We start from the raw sequence: 15,935 nt of genomic DNA on the forward strand, positions 1-15,935 counted from the left end.
CCATGTATACGCGGCAAGCTGCTCAACATAGCACAGCTGCCCCATCTGTAAAGAGGTGCCAGTTTAAATAAGGAGGTCTCTTTCAGGATTGGTGGAGCAATCAAGGTGAGTATCCAATCGGCAGAAGAGGAGAACTTTAATAGGAAGTGATGCAAGAGGAAATACAGGCAATAACCCAGGAGACGGTCTGCATCAAGATCCCATAGCAGAGGCAGCTGACAGGAAGCAGCAACTGCCCCTTAATTTAAATAGCATGAGAAAACAGACACGAAGGCCACTGGCCGTAACAATTACTAAAAGATAACTTTACAGATTTATCAATCCACCGAAGAAAATGATGTACTTAAACATCACCATTTCTATTTTATATTCTCATTTGAATGTATGTTGGAGACACAAGAGAATAAAAGTGTTTTTTTTTATTCCATTGTCATTATTTTTGCCTTTTTTGCTCTCTTCATTTCTGGACATTTAGGGCAGTAAAATGAGCATGTGAGAGAAAGAGTCACCCCTAATCTTAGCACAAATATTGACCACTCCTGAAGGTAATCTATGTTAAAAGCTTTCTAATGTCTTTGGCCATGAAAAGCAACTATATATCCCATTGCTGTAGGACAGGAAGAAACACAGTTGAGGTGAGATAAGTCCTCCAATTGGTAGTTTCTATTTTTATGACCACACTTAGACACTTCTTCCCTCTTCCTCCCTTTCCCTCCCAACCCTGTCTCTCTTGACATTTAACAGTCTGTACTTGTCTGCTCTGTAATTTCTTGTCATCACTGGCAATCTAGCTATCTAAAAAGAGGTTAAGGATGTGAGCTGAAATAGACAGGTCGGGGTTAAGACGAGTAGTGGTGACATTTGCCGGCGTGCTGGAGCAGTTGTAAATGGAGCTGAATATTTGACAGAGGAGGATGCTGTTGATGAGAGTATACTTAAGACAACACTAGTCAACACCATAGTGACAACTTCACTCCTGTTTGATGGTGACACAGTGGGTTCATTGAGAATAAATACGTGTTGGTAACTCTTTGAAATTAAGCTGGTTATCAGTCCTTTTGTAATGCTCATATTATATTTAAAATGTAAGTGTCCTAAGCCTCAACAATAATTAATTTCTTGATAGAGGAGTAAGTACAAAATTAAAATAACATCATTACTGTTTTACATAAATGTAAAAGCAAGATAATTACCCATTAATAATCATTTAGATGTTGGACTGGATAGTTTAATCAAATCAAAAGTAGCAATATAAAAATAATTTAATCAAATCAAATGTATTTATGAGGTTGTCAACTTAAACATTACAGCTTGGGTTCTAAGTTCACCTCTGACCTTTCTTGGGAGCAGCTGCCCTCAGAGAGGAGACGAGAAAAGGTGAGAAAGGCTATCCCATTGGCTTCACTCTTCCCCTGGTTCGTCAAGGTCAGTGCTCGTGGATTTTCTGTGTGGGAATGTAAATGTTTGTAATATGTAGTGCGTGTGTTACGTCTGGTTATGCAGCCGATATAGCACTGTGTGAGGAGGCGGTGGAATCAGATGCGAAGGAGACCAGGGCTAGAACTTGATGGAATCACATTTTCCTTTTATTTACTTAAGTAAACTAAGAGATCAGTTATCATTATGTCACACAACAATTGGCGACCACGAAAGGAATCTCTGACCGATGGGGAAATATCCAGGACATGAGTGGCTTGGCTGGCCCGAGAAGAAAGTCTTCCAGCCTCCAATACTCCGGCGGCTTAAAGGGACGAGAGGAGGGCTTCTGGTCCAGGGAGTTTCTACAACGCTAGCGCAAGATCCGAACCAACTTTCTTTTCTGAGACAGTGAGGAAATCTTTTTTTAAAATCACACCAACAGTTTTAAGAGTAAAATCAGGAAACCCATCTAAAATGACAAAAATAGCAATAAGTAAAGCCTTACATTTCAAAATCATAATATTATGGATTCAAATAAAACTACATGGGGAAAACAAAAGTAATAATCCAAATTAGGCTTAGATGGCTTTGGTTTATATTCAATACTTATGGCAAATTAAAATCTGATTTCCAGCTGAATACGAGCACTTCTGCTGGGGAAGATGGGACAGAAGATCTTTTCTCGTTGCATATGACATTGGACTGTCCAGAACTTTTGGTCTGGATGAAAGGGGCAGATGTGCTGGAGCATTCTGACTTCTATCCTAGACGTAGGTGTCATGATATTTTTCTAGGATGAACCCGGACACATCACGCACACACATAGCTAGTTCTTAGAAGAGAGTTTATTGAACAGGGTGGATGATGGATGACGAGAAGAACCTGAGTCTTTAAACTGACGGAGATGTAGGGTGCAGAAGCTGGCCGGCAGGAGGAGTGCAGAGAGACTGACTAGGAGGAACTCTGGAGCCGAAGACTGGACCCCAGGACGGGGCATCTGAGCCAGAACTTGAGACCAGAACATCAGAGCCGAGGACTTGAGACCAGAACATCTCTCCAGGAGTTGAGAACATGAGTGGGAACAGAGCTGAGCTGGATCTAGGCAGTGACTGGAACAGAAACAAGCTGAAGGAAAGTCTATTGGCTGACTGTAACAAAAAACAAAGTTGAAGGGAGTCTTCAGGCTGACTGTAACAAAAAACTGAGCTGACAAAGGATTCTGTCAGAGACTGAGCAGGAGTGAACACTATGGACCGGCGACGAGAACAGAATGAGGTGAGTCTTATGAAGAGGTGAACACAGGTGGCAACAGATCAGGGGTAATTGCTGCCTGACAGGTGACGGGAATGAAAACTAATTAGTGTCCAGAGGTGTGACTAAAGCTGAGCGAGGGAGAGCTGAGTGAACTACAAAACAACAAGAAAGAAGCCAGACAAAACTTAAACCATGACAGTAGGTAGATTTATTTTTCATTATTTTTGGAATAGCCAATAAGTGTGGGGCGAGCTCGCAGAAGGCCATTAAAAATGTTAATAAAATTTAAAAAGGCCGTCTGTATGCTGGAGAGGTTCAAATAATTGCGCAAAAGCAAAGTTTCCAGGGGCAAAAAAAAAAACTTCCCTGGGGTGAGAATTAAAGGTCAAACTTAGATTCCACAAAACTGAAATACCAAGTATAACATTCTCTGCAGATCATTATAGCCTCTTAACATAACTCATACTGTACTATGACAGATTCTGAAACTTGACTGGATTTCACTGTTGTACTTTGTTTATGTAGCAAAGACTGTGTATAAAAAGTCACTTAAGGGTATTTAATAAAATAACAAAAAAAAAAAAAAACATAGAAGGAAAAAATCAATTTCCAAAAAATAGTTTATTTCCTTATTTTATTTTAAAGTCTCAGGTACATCAAATGACACTATTTTGGATTTATTTTAAAACACTAAATGTACCATATATAGTGAACAATTTGACTCATCTGGATTTAGAAATTCCGTTTTTTTATTGCTTATGTTTGACACAAGTATGTCTGATTTATATATGAAGTGGAATGTCTTAGTGCATGTATAAATTGCTTTTGCGTCTGCTTGTTTTGGTCTATCATCATCAACAAGGTAGATTCAAACGTGTGTTTTAATTCTGTATTTTTAGTTGAGAGAAAACAAATAACTTTAGGTGCAACTAAGCATGTATACTATGGTGGTGTATGATGGTGACATGGAAGCCCTCTGGCCATGCCTACTCCCGTGGATTTACCATCTGCTGCAATTGGCAAGCAATGTCAATGGTATAACCTAGGCTATATGGTCCAACATACTAAGCATGGCAATTTGCTCAGACTGAGATAGATGCCACGCATCAGAGCCTCTATAGTAGGGGAATAAAGAGCAGTTATTTATACTGAGTTCTTAATGACTGTTTAGATTAATATCAGTGAAAAACAAAAGTATGGAAAATACTTTCAAATAATCCCAGAGGTATTATTTAAAAAGTCCCTCACTCATTTTATAAATAAACTTCATTTTGTTTGGGGTCACCGGGGAGCTGGATTCTATCCTCTCTGTCAACAGGGGAGAGGCGGGATACACCCTGGATATGTTCCCAGTCCAACCCAGAGACACAATCATGAACACTGTCTCTTGAGGTCAGTTCAGACTTTAATCTTCAGGTAACTTACGATGCATGTTCACTGACTGTTGGATGAAGCTGGCAAGTCAAGAAGTCCAGCCTTCCACAGGAGCTCCTGGTCATCTTCTAACTGGTCTGTCCTGTGCATATCCAGCAGTGATGGTTTTGCTCTACCACAAATTGTATGTCCTCTAAGGCAGGGGGTCCCAAAAAACAAGGTCATGAGACACTATGTGGGGGTTGCGAGATGATTTCTGACTTTAAAATCTCTGAGATATTTTTGTTTTAATATTGCAAATTTATGCCTTTAACAATGGAAAAAATTGTTCACGTAAATCTACGACTTTTCAACATCAGAAAACATCCAAGTTATTTTTCGCAAACATGTGAAATTAATCTAAACATTTATGAGTTGGTTTTTTTTTGTAGAAATTTACTTCTCTGTGGCCCGATAATTAGTTTTCTTTAATCTACAATGACTGTAATACAACTTTTTATGTTTTGGAAGTTACAACAATAAAGTTATAATATTAGCTGAATAAGAATAAAGTATATTATGAGAATAAAGGTAGATACAAGAATAAACTGGTAATATTATGTTAATACGATAATAAAATTACACAATTGTTTGCGTAATCGTTTAGAAGTCCTGATGCTCTAATAATAATTTGATGATGATTTGCTGTCCTTAATTGCGATGCCAATACCAAAGTATAACTACGATTTGATGACTTAATTCTCTGTCACTGTTTTTTGCAGAGTCATAGGCTGAGAAGTTTGGGAACCCCAGCTCTAAGATATACATTTTGTGTTCAGCTCCCTGGAGCAAAGACTTTGTAGGACCAATTTATCAATTATTTACACTGTTATTTCTACCAATTTTGGACAGTTCACATTTATATGCGACTTCCTTTTGATGTTGTTTAGTTATGACAAAAAATTCTAACAAGGTCCCACTGATTTTTGTAGCTGTGAAAAACTATAACAGTTTTGCAAAGGTCCACATGCATATGTATGACTGTCTGCTTGAATTGATTGAATTAATTAATTAATTCATTCATTCATTCAATCAATCACAGACTACAGTGTTTATGAAATGTAATGTTTCTAAGTGACTGAGCAGAGCAAATAAAATCCAGCAGTATGCTGAAAATCTGGGGAAATCCTTTGAGTCATTCATTTGTGGTTGACGTACAGCTACTGTTTACTGTCAAGTGAGATACTTCAGTGTTACCATGTTTATAAATAAACACAAAGAAAATGAGATGGAGACAGATCAATTCTGATACGGTCGACAATTTTCCAAAATAGGCTTGTATTTTTGTCTGTATGTGCTTGTGTGCATATGTGAGAAATAAATGCACAGCTGCCCTTCAGTCTTTTCAAGGGGTAACATTATCACCTTGCCAGGCAAAGATGGACAGGCTAGCCTTGTTAATGTGTTTCTCCTCTAACAGCAGAGTTGATTGAATCTCCTTCTGTTTAATGCTCATCTCCTGTCAGCTGCAGCAATTCAATTCCTAATGACATTGCAGAACTCCACTGACCCCTGCTGATCAGTATTTGTTATTTATCATTTTGAAATTAAACCCCATTTTATATGATGCAAGTTCCAGTTACACCAATGCATAGATTATTATGCAATTGTGATTATGTTCTTATTTCAATATTTTCTTTAATGATTAGATAAAACATTATGGAACATTTGTTTGTTTTTATACTGGTTTTACCAATGTGCATTATATTTAAAAACTAAATATATATATTTTCAACCATATAAGTTTATAGTTCTTGCTATACACAATAAAAGGAATATATCTATATTGTTTGTATGTTAATTTAGTAAATCAGAATCATCTTTGACTGGCAATGATTATGTGGACAATCAAGGAATTTGGCTTTAGTTACAGCACTCACTGTGCACAGACATTTAGTATACATAAACAGTACATTTTTTGTGGTAAAAAGAAAAAAAGTGAGGTTGTGAGTTGTGAAAGTGCAATGCCACTATTTTGTTTTATAGCACTGATTAATCAGGTTGTAAAGAGTCCATTGTGTTCATTAGTGAGACAGGCTAAGGGAAGAAACTGTCTGGAAGTACAGTGTCTGCTGGGCCTTCTTCTGAACAGTGTCTATGTGTCAGGACCAGCTTATGTCCTGAGTAATGGTGGTTCCTAGGATAGGGAACTGATCCACGGTATCATAGCATTGTTGAGGATGTTGAGCTGAGACAGTGTGGGAGAAGATCTCCGGCAGTCCACTGTCATCTCCACTATCTTGAGCTGGTTAAGCTCCAGGTGGTTCTGACCGCACCAGTGGACCGGCCGTTCTAATTCATGTCTATATGCGGGCTTGTCACTGTTTTGGTTCGGATCAATGACAGTGGTTGTATCAGCAAACTCCAGGAGTTTCCCAGACAGATCCAGTTAAGTGCTGCCATTTGTAGACAGGGATGAGTGGGGAGAGAAAACACCGGTACCGATGGTTCTTGAGCAGGAGAAGATGCTCCCTGCCTCATCTGTGGCTGCCAATCACAGGAAGCTGGTGATCCATTCACAGAGGCTGGTACTGTGAGCTGGGTGCGCTTTTGGTGAAGGATGACTGGATTGTTGAACGCAGAGCTGAAGTCCACAGACAGGATCCTGGTGTATGTCCCTGGGTAGTAATGGTGGTGCAGGATGAAATATAGTATTAGATATCTGAGTGTTGAACTGGATGAAGAACATTGTTTTAAAATGTGGTGCCTCGCTATAATATAATATAATATAATATAATATAATATAATATAATATAATATAATATAATATAATTCTGTGGCTGTTCAATGAACATTTCTGGTGTATATTTAGTTCCTCAAATTTAGATTATTTCCAGCCGCACAGCACAAGTTTTGAGGTTTTTAGATTGTTTTGACCTGCATTTTCAAAAGACGTTTCTTATTTTGGAATTAACATGAGAATGTCAGGTTTTGAAGCAGGACCAAAATGTAGATGGGTGTCTCTGGAAGTAGCGTGGTAGCAGGTTAATAATTAAGAAACAGGCAAACTTGCAGGAAGAGCACAAATACACTAAGAAGCGGGCAATAAAATGAACAGTGAATCAGGCAGCACAACAGGATGATACAGCGATGAACAATTATAACCAGAGAGCTTCTACCCTGAGACAAAGTAAGAGAATAACAAAGGAACCAGTGAGGCTAATCAAAGAAAATGTGGAGCAGCTGAGGCAGAATGAAGACCGGGCAGCTCAGGGAGAAAGACTAATTAACACAGATGAAGCCGAACTAACACAAACAGAAACATATCAAGGGGAAATGTTTAACTCTAAACTGAGAGAAATAAATGCAAATGTACAAAAATCAGGACATTGGGATGAACTAATAAACTAAAAGAAATAATGATATATGGCAAAACCAATATGGCAATGATAACAACAGAGTATGGCAAGACAACTTGAACATAAATGAACAGCCACTAAATGCTTGAAACACCAACACAAAGAAAACCCCAAACCTAACACCATTTGTTTACCAATATTTCTTGTCAAATTCAATTCTGTCTGGTGAAGTTATTAAATTGAATACCTTGAAGACTGACTGCAAGATATCCATGTTTGAAACTCTTATTTTATAGTAAGAAAGGAAGGAATTCTTGAGTTGTCCTGTCCTGTTAATGTAGTCCACTACTTACTGTTAGTTGGCTGACACCCGTCTGTATAAGCCCACATGTATAGGCCCACATTCCACATTTTACAGTAAAATAAAATTATGGATTGATAGACTGAATTAGACAAGCATGTAGACTCAATTATATTAACTAGACAACCCTGAACTGTTTTACATTGCCTGGAAATTTTTTAAAACTGAAATCATAATTTCTGAACCACTCCATTTGTTGAAACAAACTAACAAAAAAATGTATTCTTTGTTTTCCTTAAAGCCTTGTTACCAGGTAAATTAATGATTTGCTTTCAATTTTTTGTTGGGCTGCTTTCTTAAATGGAATCAACAAGGCATGGCTTTCTTTTCAGGCACTTACAATGTTATTCATTATTTTCTTAAATTGGAAGCGTAGTTAATACACAGATTCCAGCCTAGAATTTGTTCCAAAGGTTAGCAACAAAGCCATAACCAATGAGAACAAATAACACAGTAAACAACTGTAAACATCTAATAGCATGGTGGATTATAAAAGGGCACAGGGTTTACGAAATGAGCAGAAATGTCCAAGCCACTGTATAACCTAGGATATTCTTTCTGCCTCTTGTTGCATTATTTGAAAGAAGCTATTCTAGCACCTGCAGAGTGTGTCATATCTAAGTCAGTAAACTGATTATCATGTGGTTGTATATTGGGGCACGCATAATAATGAGTCCTTCATTATACAAAGCCTGGGTAATGTTTAAAAAGCAACAATCGTGATATTAAAAAAAAACATGCATTGTTTAACTCCAACTGAATCTTGCACAGTTGGGATTAATTGTTGTAATTAACTTGTTTTAGGTCTGCAGTAGTTTTTCCTGACAATGTAAATTGGATACCTAGTCTTGATTTGAGTGATCTCTGATCAAACTGAAGCAAACTTTGGATCTTAAATATTAGATAAATACAGTGAATTTAATCTTATCACTCACTCAGGGATAAATCACATGGGCATACAATATTTTACTGTGAGAATGACAGAGCACACTCCACAGACTGCTACCCCCTGTAACACCTCTGTTCTGTTGAATTATTCAACAGGAGTGGTACAGTGGCCAGTCTGCCTGTGTGTGTGTGTGTGTGTGTGTGTGTGTGTGTGTGTGTGTGTGTGTGTGTGTGTGTGTGTGTGTCTGTGTGTCTGTGTGTGTGTGTGCCTATAGAAGTCTATGTCCATGCAGTACCTATATCCCTTCATCCCCCACATTTTCCCTTCATCTCCACCCTCTCTGATCCATCCACTGTCTGTGTCATCCAGACGAGATGAATATGCATGGTATTAAAATTAGGGTCATTGCGGCACTATTTGCAATACCAAGACAGGGACCAAAAGTGTTGCCATGGTAATTGGTAATACATTTTTTTTCTGAGCTGATATGTTTTGTGTTATTGTTGTTTTTTTGTTTGTTTCAAAGACAGCAAACCAAAATAAACAATGGAAAGACATTAAATGTTTTAGAAACAGACATCATTTGCTAAAGTTTATGGTTGAAAATAAGTAAGAAAGTTATAGCCTCAGTAAGGTTTAAATAACATGGTGACACAATCCCCAGGTGTCTAAATAATTTATTTTAGGTTCCTGGGGATCATGCATGTTTCCCTTTTTTAGTATTGTTCATTAGTCTGTTGATTATGCCTTTTCTTTCTTGTTTTCTTACTGTAAACCAAATGCATAATTTTTTATTGTTTATCATCAGTGTAACTGCCATCAAGAGCAGTTATGTTGTGTAAGTTAATTTCATAGTTTTATTTTGCAATAAATATGTTAAAAAACAATGTTGATTTAATAAAATCGACCATTGAGGGTAGAAATGCACATTTTGAAATATCTGTTAACTTTCCAGGGTGGAACCAATGTTCAATGTGTTGTTTCTGGTCAGTTCGATATTTCAAATACACTCTAGATTCGCTGGATTTTTCCCTGTCCGTGATGCTTGTAAGGAAGATTTTTGGTTTTGCATGTTAAGGAAGAAGACGGCACTGCAAGATGCATTTTTATTAACCCCTTGAACTTAATGCGGCCAACGAGATAAACAAAGTTCATTTTGTCTTTCTATAAAGGAATATGTTTATGCTTGTGATATCGGTTAAGTTTATTAGTCGCATGTCTCTAAATGTTACACAAGGGTGTTAAACTACTAATCCAGGAAAGCTTATATTGTTACAATTACACTTTGTTTATTCTCTTTGAGAATGCCTTATTGTAACCTTATTGAAATTGATTATTTTATGTTGTTTGTACAGTTCTCACGGCATCGTTGATGACACCTGTGTCTGATTAAATGCCAGTAAACACAAAGAACGCTTTGTATCCGTTATTCGACTAGGAGGGAGTTATAATCAGTGTTATTTGTTTTTACCTACTCTGAATTAAATTGGGTCAATCATTGCTCACCTTTCTGTGTTTTCATTTAATCAAAGCGGACCTTTAATGTTAAATGATCAGGCCAAAAATGTATTTTAAAACAAATCTATTCCTTTTTCCTAATTTTAGCTAAATCTTTCATGCTTCTTGCCTGGCGACCTCCGAAATGTATTTACGTTACGATTTCGACTGTCAGTCATTGTCGACCTTACAGACAGTTCTACACTCTGGTTCCATAAGAATCAAATGATGTACCTCACAGACACCAGAACCCTTATTGCTGTAGAAATACAATATCGTTTTCCAATAGTAAATTTAACTTCTAAAGGATTGAAGTTAAGAGAAAGTCCATCAACTTAATGTGTCCCCTGCAAAGCTGAACCTGTGTTCAGTTCCACTTTTTCTTTAATATATTTTTATATTATTTTATTATATATACAGCGTTTGTATTTATGTACTGTATGTATGTATGTACGTATGCATGTATGCATGCATGCAAGCGCATCAAAGGCCCCAGGTAGGGCCAGACACTCAAGCATGCACCAGCCCAAACCCCCAGCAAAATATCCCCAGGACCCAACCTTGGGTGGGTGCGAGGACACCCACCCAAGGACAGCAGATTCCAGGAACCCCAAGCTCCAGACCCAGGCCAGTAGCCCACATCCGCCGGCACAGACCCACCCAAGGGCTTTGCAAGTAGCCACCAGACGCCATCTGGGAGGTCCCCAAAGCCCTACCCCAGCAGGGACAACAGACCCCAGCGCCAGACCCACCAGATACCCCACCCTGGGGACCCACCAGACACCCAAGACCCAGGTACCCCCCACATCAGCCACAATGCCCCACTGGACAAATCCAACAGACCTCCCACTAGGATATGGAGCTGATCAAAAGAGCCCAGAGAGATTGTTCTTATGTGGATGCAGATGCTGTCTCAAGATTAAAATAATCCAACAAAAGGTCTTTATACTGATTAATACTGAGACTATTTTTACTTCTTTAATTCATAAGGATAGTTTTCTTACCGATACATAGGGCAGTGAAACCCGTGCAAACTGAGTTTCTTTTCCAAAGTGCAATCATCCAAGTTACCCAGCAAGTAAACTGATGGGGGAGATGAAATATTGCTTCTCAGAAACGTTGAAGTCTTCACATATCTGGCCACAAAACCTCTGAACAGATGTACATAACCACAGAGAATGAATATAGTTGTCAAGATTATTTCCTGTACACTGTGAACAGATATTAGATTGTGCAAAACCCATCCTGAACAATTTTTCACTTAGTGTACTCTATGAAGGATTTTGTATTGTATTAGTTGTAAATTCTGGTTTCTAGTCATTTTGAAAGTTCTTACACAGATCTGACACTGGGAGTTGTGCTCAAAGTTGACTGATAAAGCCACATCCCATTTCATAATGGAAAGAGATATTGAATCATCTAGTTTAGACAATGTTCTGTAATATTTAGACAATAATTTAGGGGGGGGGGGGGTGGTTAGATTACGGAACTCCAACTGATTTGATGGCATTTGTAAACTACCTTTGATGAGCCTAAATAATTTTATTTTAGATTTGATTTGTTAATATTCAAATATTTTTTGTCAGTACCATATTGTATATTTAATCTATGAAATTAGATAAACTTGACTCCTTCAAATATATGTATTTGAAGGAGTCAATATGTATATATATTCAATACCTTTCCTCCAGTCTGGAAATTTGACATATTATTTTACTGGAGGATATCAGGATTATTCCAGATGGGTATATGTCTGCACCACATAAGTGATGACCGTGTCATCATAAGAAACTCCCACCATACTGTCAGAAAGAAGTTGATATTTATATTTTTAAAGCATACATACCGTTTTATATTGGAGCTAATAAATGGCAAAGCAGAAATCTTGATATCACATATTATCTGTTCTGTACCTAGCCAGGGCTCATCTAAGGGATTATGATTTAACCATTTTTAGATGTATTGTAGTCTATTTACTAAAATGTAATGGTGTTGGTTAGGAAGTTCTAGTTCTCCTTTATCTTTAGTCTTCTGCAGCATTTTTAAGCTAATACGAGGGGGTTAAACTTTCCAAAGAAATTTAGAGATGGAGGAGTCCAGAAATTTAAACCAGTCAAATGATGGTTTATTTGGGATCATTTAGAATACTGTATTTTTTTAATTGAATGTGTGCCTTATAAGCCAATGCACCTTATACATGATTACCGTTGTGCTTACTGACTGATTTTATGCGGTACAGTGCGCCCAAAAATCTGTTAAAATGTGTAAGTACGACTTTGCTAAGCAACGAAGCAGCTCTGCTCAATGGATATTCGGAGCATTACGGTACACTGTGTTACTATCGATCAGTCCTCTTGTGTAGTCAACAAGACTACCTGACTGTAATGTTGAAACTAGAAGTACATTCATGTAAAGGCTCCCACATTCTCGGGCATAGTTCAATCCGCAGAGGTCCGTGCGTATGGATACATGCACAGCTCAATTTTTACGACTTCTCAGCAGCAAGAAGTCTTTACATCGAACTGTTTTATATGTGACACCGAGCTTGATAACACTGAGCTGCTCCAAGCAGGTGGTCACAAGGATGAGCAGCATCACAGTCCCTCTCTGTTCTCACTGACAGGTGGGAGCCTGCTGGAAAAGAAACAGCTCTAGGTGCTCAGCTAGCTAATCACACATTTTACCATCCGTTCCGCAGCTTTTATCCCACTGGCAGAAAGTTTGGGAATTGTAGGCATTTGCCACAAGAAATGTAGGCAATAGTATGCTCCACTATACAGGGTAAAACATCTGTGGAGAGTTAGCGTGAAGTCTGCTAAGCTCACAGTATGCGCACATTACGCCCGAGTGTGTGGGAGCTTTTAGGCAGCCTACGCCTGGAGTACGTGCTAGCAACAAGAAACCTACTTTTAATTCAATATAAAAGTTACGCTTATTTTGGCCTTATTTACATATTTATTGAATAATTTAGGAGGTGTTATTTTATCGAGAAATGTATTAATATCATCATCTGATGGGTTTATTTTCTGATGTGTAGAAAGGTGTTGTTTATATCTTCAGGAGCATACACTGTATTCCCAGTTGATTTTTTTTTTCTTTATTTGTTTTTAGCTGATTAGCTAATCCAACCTGTCTTTAAGTTTTCCCATTCGGTATATATCATTATGTCTCTTCATCATGCAGCTCCCAAGCTCTTGTCTGCTGTTCAGTCTATCTACAAAAACACAAACCCTGACAAACGGCTGCTCCTCAAATATTCTAAAATCTTCCTAAATTGAGTATGTTGTTATATCTACGGTTTGCACAATATAGGGGTTACATCTTAATAATCACAGTCCTATTCAATAAATTAGAATAGAATTGATTTTTTTCGATAACTCAATTCATTAAGTGAAACTGATTCAATAGACTGATTACACAAAGACTGATGTTTTCAAACATTTATTTCTGTTTATCATGACAATGAGTATTGGTTTCCGCTGCAACATTCAGATGGCAAGGTCAAATTGTGGCTTAAAGAACACCCATACTTTTATTTGGTTGCAATCTACTTGTCTCAGTGGTTCAGGCTGGTGGTGGTGGTGTTGTGAGGATGTGGGAGATGCTGTCTTGTCCCACTTTGGGCTCCTTGGTACCAAATGAGCATCATTTAAAAGCCACAGCTTAACATAGTATTGTGGATGACCATGTCCATCCTTTTACTATGGCAGTGTACCAATTATCTGTTGATTACTTCCAGCAGGATACGGCACAATGTCGCAAAGCTCAAATTCTCTAAAACTTGTTTCTACTTGTACCCCCAATGGTCCCTACTGTCATTAGATAGAGCACTGTTGGGTTGTGGTGGAATGAGAGATTTGTATCACAGATGTGCAGCCAATAAATCTGCAGCAACTGCTTGATGCCATCATATCAGTATTAACCAAAGGGAGATCACACCCGCTACTACCAAGGTGTAACTCATAAAGTGGCTGGTACGTGTATGTATGGTGTAATGATTTATGGATAATAGATGTACGTGTCTCAGAAATGAAATTGCACTAGTGAGGGCAAGATGCCAACCTACAAGGACAAAATAGTGCTTATCTTTAATGAAGGTCAGAACACTCATCGTCATATTACATAATTCGTAATGTTTTATTGATTTTTTTGTCTAAATGATTTTTAACACAGATTCATTTTACAGGTTGCTCTGTCTCAGCATTCAGTGTTGATTGATTAAACAGTGCTTGAACAGGGTCCTCCATGTTGATCTTTTTTTTTTGCCCTTCACACATGAACACCACAGAAACAAAGAGCTTCAAATGTGGCTTATATCTTAGATTTTCTTGGAGGTCAGGCTTAGTGCTCTCAACTGAAATCTACAGGACTGATGTTTCTAAGGAATTTTGAGAACATTATCAATAAAGCATTTGCTGAATAATTATCTACTCTCTTCCGCTATTACAGCTATACTGGCTGCATACCATGTACAGTGTGCTACACAGATGAAGCTGTTCAGTCCCATTGTGGTTGCATGGGTGAATTAACAGACATTTATATTGCAGCTGAGCTCTGAAGCAACTATATGCCACATGCAGTGCTTTACTTTTATCACATCCTTGATATTGTGTATTTGTTCTTGGGGTAGTTCTTGTAGGCTAAAACGTTTATTTTTAGTATGATCTGACCTTCTTTCATATACAGAGCCACCCACATGTCAATTGGCAAACACAAAACGTGCCTTCTTACACTAAATAATAGCTTTTTCTAATTTATAAAATAAAGCCCAGTTCCCGTATTAACAAAGACTAAAAGTAGCTCTTGGTGATGTGATTTTAAGAAAAATCTTAGCATTTCCCGAATTCTAAGATTTTTCATAGAGATTTACCTCGGTAAGCTACAGGTTATTCACAAAGCATGTTAGGGTAGCCTTGTAACACGCTTAAAAAAAGACCAAAAAAAAAAAACCTTTCATTGTCATAAAATATGATTATATACACCAAGCCTCCATGTTGATAGTGTTTGATATTCCTTTTTAAGCCGAAAGATAATTTGCTCTCGAGTGCGATTAACAAATATAAACAGACATGGTGACATCTAGTGGCAGCATCGCAGAACTATCATAATGCCCGTTTGCTTAATTTACAAATCAATTGTAAATAATGCCTGACTGAGCCTGACCCTCTGCAATGCTGCGAAATAAAGCAGCAGCTTGGCGTGATCAAAGACCAGCAATTATTAATTAAATAAACAAATCTACAAAACCTTCAAAAGGCGCATATCAGAACATTCACTCACGTCAGTCAGCTCTGCGGTCACATCTGAGCCTCGGCAGGTTTAGCGTCTGCTTCAGTGAACACCAATGTTCAGACTGTATTCCCAGCAATATTCCAATCTTTTCCCTCTTGGAATCATATTTTTTGCAGCTTTTTTCCACTGGATCTTGGACCATTCTTCATTGTTTCACTGGGAGATGCTCGTAGCTCTTAGCTGCTTCCTTGTTTTAACCCCTGCTCCGCATGTGAAGTACGTACTTCCGTTAAATAAACACGAGAGGCTTTATTTACTATAATATTGAGCAGAAACAAAGCATATAAACACCAAAATAGCAACTAATACGCCAGCAGGACCTAATAATCTTTCATTAAAACTTTGTATGCAACCAGAGTGAGCTACTGACGAATAAATAAAAAAAGTAAAGTAACGTGGATATACACCTTTAAGAGAACTCCTAAAAGGACAATGTGTTAGAAGTAGGAACGGGAACAGCAAACAGTGTTAAACCGGAGGCAACCAGAATTTTGCTCAGCTCTTTCTGAAG

This window comes from Fundulus heteroclitus, chromosome 5 (assembly GCF_011125445.2).
Source record: "Fundulus heteroclitus isolate FHET01 chromosome 5, MU-UCD_Fhet_4.1, whole genome shotgun sequence".
Classification (NCBI taxonomy): Eukaryota; Metazoa; Chordata; class Actinopteri; order Cyprinodontiformes; family Fundulidae; genus Fundulus; species Fundulus heteroclitus.